A 5,973-nucleotide genomic window follows, 5' to 3' on the forward strand; every position below is an offset into this window, starting at 1 on the left:
GAAGAACAATCATGTAAACAATTGAGCAAGTGGGAGATGACAAGGTCTATCGTATAGATGATGCCCAATCGTTTAACAAACTTTATGCAATCATTTAGCAAAAGCTGTATGATCATTTAGCTAATCGGCCAGCTGAGTGACTATCGTATAGAAACACTCCACGATTGTCTAGTCTCTCTTTAGCTGTCGTTTAGTAAATCCTATTCACTGGACAACCAACCATGAGAAATTTTCGAGAATATAAATCTCAAATCAACAACTACTAAAATTAGGAAAATATTTTTCCTTTTATCTCACGGTTACCATGAAACCACCAATAACCTCCCACTCAATTGGTTATTAGAGAAAAAGAGATAATTATCCAATAATTAATATTATTATAAATATATACGATAACCAAATTATCATAGTAGATTTATAACCTATAGTTTTAATATTTCATCTCATGAAACATATAAACTATAACTCTTTTTCTATTTCATGGTACTTAATGTAAATCTCATTTACATTAATCCTCCACTTGATATATCTCATACATCACACCGATCATATCATGTATAATCGAATTACCTCTTGTCAATTTGAACATTTCGAATCAACACCAAGAATTGATCCTCAACTTGAATCCATTGAGCTACCAAGGGGACCTTATGGACCTATAGCTCGAAGCTCCAACGGTACGTGAATAACTGACTAAACTCTTTAGTCACGGGATCCACCATCCGCTAATTGCCAAGCACTCCACTAAAGACCGACAATTGAACCCTCCTTACTACAGATATATTATGTGTCCATCTCAACCAATCAACAACGTGATAACCCTTCACAGATCACCCGTAAGTACAACTGGCCAATAACCGTTATGCCCCTGTAGTTACATCTAACTCTTTAAGTACCACTGATCCCTCTAATGAACATAAGTCATAGTTCTACTATGATTGAGCCCTCTATTCAAAAGAGAAACTGTGGCCACTATGTTCAAGACCTGAAATCAGCCCTTAAGGCAGCAATCTATCTACTTACCCTTGCTTCGAGGAAGAAGTGAATTACATCTTGTGTAACTGAGTTTCCAGCTCCCAAATCGGACAAGTCCCCAAAAAGGTAGGCATGTTGAGTTGGCAATCTGGCCACTCTCACCCATACTAATCAAAGAACCACCCTTAAAGGCAGGAGTTCCCAAAACACTCAGGATTGAGGTCATATCACCTATGGTCGTTTAGGTGAGATGTAAGTCTCCAATATCAATGGTGTTATATACAGAGACAAATCATCTCGTGGTTCGGTCTTATACAAACTCTTTGTATATGACACCTTCGCTTGCATGTCTCCACATGAATGGTCCGAATCTACCATCTGTAGTAGTTCACAATACTTGCAAACCTCTACAAAGAGGGCCATATCCGTAGAGTCACCAGGATCAGGTATCCCACCTTAATCCTTATACTACAGACCTATTTAGGTTATCACTTAAGGCATGATCCACTTGTATATCTCATATACATGCTTAAGTTTAAATACGATAACCATGGAGCTTTGTTTATTAGATATGAGTAAATGCCAGCATGAAATAACTCTTATTTTATTCATAATAATGTGTATATATTACAAACTACGAGATTCTGTGAGAATTAGGACACCAATCCCAACAATCTCTCTATTGCTCAACCCAAAATTGTGGGGCATTAATCAATGCAAATAATTTTAAGTTAAAATCGAGTTTAATACAAATGGCTAGGGATATTGCTTTTAGAGGACGCCCCACCGAAGATCTTCATAAGCACATTATATCTTTTCTTGAAATTTGTGGAACAGTTAAGATTAATGGAGTTACGAATGATGCAATTAGACTAAGACTCTTTCCTTTTTCTTTACATGATAAAGCTAAGGATTGGCTTGAGGCCATACCATTAGAAAGCATCACTACTTGGGTAGTGAACCATTATTTTAATGTTGGGAAAGGTATAAAGATTTTTTGAGGAGATGCCTACAACATGGACACCTTAATTAGTTGCAAATACAATTTTTCTATGATAGATTGAATGGTAGCACTAAATCTATTCTAGATGCTACAGCTGGAGGGTCTATTTTCTCTAAAACCGCTATAGAAACTCATAATATTCTTGAAGACATGAACACTACAAGCTATAATTAGCCAAGTGATAGAGTTTCTTCCAACAAAGTAGCAGGACTTTATGAAATTGATGAGGTAAGTGCTATTAAAGCTTAATTGACCACACTTACTAATGCTTTGAATAAATTGACTACAGGTGGTCAAGCACAAAATTCAATGTCCATAGCCTCTCTAGTAGCTAAAGCATCAGAAACTCAACAAATTTGGAATTCACAAGATAAAGAGATAGCTAATTATGTAGATAGAGGGCACTATAGAGGCTAACAATAAGTTCCCATACACTACCACCCAGGTTTGAGACATCATGAAAATTTTTCATATGCAAATAACAAGAATGTTGTGACTCCTCTAGGATTTAACTAAACTGAACAAAAGTCATCCTTGGAGGACTTGGTGATGAACCTTATCAAAGTAACTCAGGAGTAAACCTCTACTTTAGGGAATTCAGTCAATGTTATCTTATGCATCATATAAAACCATGACAAGTCCATTCAGAATTTAGAGAAGCAAATGAGTCAAGTGGCTTCTGTTGTGCAAACCTTGCAAAAAGGTAAGTTTCTTAGTTGCCCTGAGAAAAATCCTAGAGAAGAATGCAAAGGAATCACACTTAAAAATGGCAAAAAATTGAACAAGCCTCTAGTTGATGATGATGAACCAACTCAAGAGGAGGATGAATCCACCTTTTTCGATGAGCCTTCAAAAGAGAGCCTTGTAGAAAATCTGAGTGAAAAATGGAGAGTACTTCTAACCCTTTACCTTTTGTTCCTAATTCTATTCCATGCCCTTAAAGGTTTAGGAGAAAGAGTGAAGAAACACAATTTTCGAGATTTCTAGAAATATTTAAGAAGTTACATATTAATGTACCTTTTGCTGAAGCTTTAGAGAATATGCCAAAATATGCTAAATTCATGAAAGATGTCTTATCTTGGAAGAATAATTTTGGTAAACATGAGACAATAGCATTGAATGAAGAGTGTAGTGCGGTGATACAAAAGAAATTGCCTCCAAAATTGAAAGATCCAAGGAGTTTTTCTATTCCTTTTCAATTAGATGATATTATGATTAATAGAGCTTTAATTAATTTAATGCATTTGTCTATTTTTAGAAAGCTCAACATTGGATAGATGAAACCGACATTCAATTTTCTTGCAATTAGCTGATCGATCGTATGCTAATCCTTATGGAATTGTAGAGGATGTGTTGGTTAAGGTAGACAAATTCATATTTCCAGCGAATTTTGTGGTGCTTGACATGGAAAAAGATACCGATATTCTAATAATTTTTAGAAGACCATTCTTGGCTATCGGTAGGGCTCTCATTGATAGTAAGTTAACATTTAGATTTAACAATGAAGAGGTAAAATTTGATCTTTACAAAACTCTTAAGCAAGTGGATATTGAGCCTCAAGAGACTTGTAAGTTTGTTCACACTTTCCATTCTCCTAATAAATGCTATTTAAATGATGATTCTTCTTTTTAAAATGGTGAGTCTTCTTCTAAGATAGTTGATAATTATGATGGAATGGGTAGTGAATATAGTAAATTGAATGAATTTTCTAATTTTGTCAATACTCTTAAAAATGATACATTGAATGCTATTGATTATGTTCATAAAGGGAATGTTGAGATGAAAGAGAAAGAAGCAATCCATGATGGCAGTGTTAATTTAAATGATGATTGTTTTTTTTTGCCAGTGTAGGCGAACATTTTTTATTCCAAGATGTTCTAGGATTGATATGACAAAACTCCCCTAGGATTCGACATGATTGGTAAGCCCTATCTAGCTAGAAGACGTTAAGTTGAGCGCTTGTTGGGAGATAACATAATATTTTCACTGTTTTCTTTATGTTTCAGTTTTTTTTTCTTTAGTTGTTTTCTTTTAAAATCGGAGAGTCACTCATAGCTTTCATTTCTTTTAGGCTCTATGTTCAACACAAAGAGTACTTAGTCCTAAAGCCTATTTGATGGACTCCTGTAAACTCCTAGGCTTGTATTTATGTATTTCTCATGCATTGAGGACAATGCATATTTCTAAGTTTGGGGTGGGGGAGTACATTTAGACTTTTGTGTTTTTATTGATGATATGCATGTTAATGATTTTGAAAATTTGGAAAGTTTTAAAATTTTGATTTAGAATTGATTTTTTTTATTGGTTGTTTGTTGTGTGTTGTTGATGTTGATTGTCCATCACGAGACTCGAATATACATGTTGAATGATTTATAGTGGAAATAGGATAGTAATATCTTGAAGTATGATCTATCTTTGTCCTTTTTTTAGTCTCTCATATCATGACAGTAGTGACTTTAATTCAGAAACGTTAGCTAAAAGTAGAATCATGTTTAATGTATTTGGTATTCACTACAGATGTCCACGGGGCGGGGCGGGGCGAGGGATGTCATTCCCCATCCCCGTCCCTGCTCCCCATTTCATTCCCCATCCCTGTGAAATTCCCCATGGGGATCGGGGTGGGGATTCCCCACGGGGAATTCGTGGGGATCGGGTTCCCGGGGGAATTTTTTCTCGTTACTTTTTTTTTTTTTTTTGTAAAATGCCAATTAATTTAAATCACTAATGTGAGCAAATTTTAATTAAATAATTAACTTTATCACTAAATTTTTTATTATGGTTAGTATTATATGACAATTTGAATTTAAAGATAAATTACTCAAATTTTGGCCTAAAAAAGCTAATTAATTTTTTAGTAGAAAGAAATAAATATAAACCAAATTATTCACATATATAATCTAAATTTAAACATTCAATTTAAACATATTCATTATCTTTCCCAATAAATAATCAAATTTGAAATTTAAATGTAATATTTATATAATAATAATAATAACATACCATTAGATAACTATACTAAATAAATATGTAAAAGCTAATCGGGGCAAGGACGAGAAACGGGGTGGGGCGGGGCCGGGGAATGCATTCTCCATCCCCGTCCCCGTTTAGCTCATGGAGAATTTTTTCTCTCACTCCCTCCCCCATTCCCCGCCTAGTCGAGGAATCTCTGCCCCGTTCGGGGAAAGGTCCCCTGGGGCCCCATGCCCGTGGAAAAATTGGACATCTCTATTTGTCACTTCAAAAGGCCCCACCGGTTGGAGAGCTGATGCCATGATGGTTTGTAATGTTAGACTAAGAGGAAAGAAAAGAATATTTTGATAGCCGAAAAAATTGTAGTGATCATTCATTATCACATGCTTAAAAGAAAGATTTTATTTTATGCTTTGTAAACTTGTAATGTGTATGCATGGATGAGGGTAAAAAGAGCTACCTTTATTATGATCAATTAGGACACATGGGAATTGACTAGGTATGGTTTCCTGCAATAAGTGTGTAAAGCTAGTACCCCTAGGTAAAATAATGCAAGTTTAAGGTCCTTTGTTGGTAATATTAAGGCACCTCAATGGACATATTACTTTCTTGAAATGTGTGGATGCTTGATGATTTGTGCATGAGCCAGAGTAGGGGAAAAACTAAAGAAGCTTTCTTGAACCTAACTATTAGTTTTTGAGTTTTAAATTGAATGTGACTTGCACATGCATACATGGAAGATAACGATAGACTTATTTGAATATTTCTGCTTAAGTTTTCAATTAGTTATTCTCCGAGGCATGAATCACTAGAACATTTACTTAACACATTTCTATTTTCTTGTTTCTTCTTTGTTCGAAACTAGAAAAATATTAAGTGTGGGATGGTGAAATGCATACAAAATGTGCGTTATTTTTCCTTAGATTTAGGATTGTTTTTAATGTGTTTTTTTATTTATCAATTTTGACGTGTTTGCTAGTGATTTCCAGAAATTATGATCGAGAAGTGAAGTATACACAAAATAA

This window comes from Benincasa hispida, chromosome 1, assembly GCF_027475165.1.
Source record: "Benincasa hispida cultivar pf3 chromosome 1, pf3_genome.v1.1, whole genome shotgun sequence".
NCBI classification, from domain to species: domain Eukaryota; kingdom Viridiplantae; phylum Streptophyta; class Magnoliopsida; order Cucurbitales; family Cucurbitaceae; genus Benincasa; species Benincasa hispida.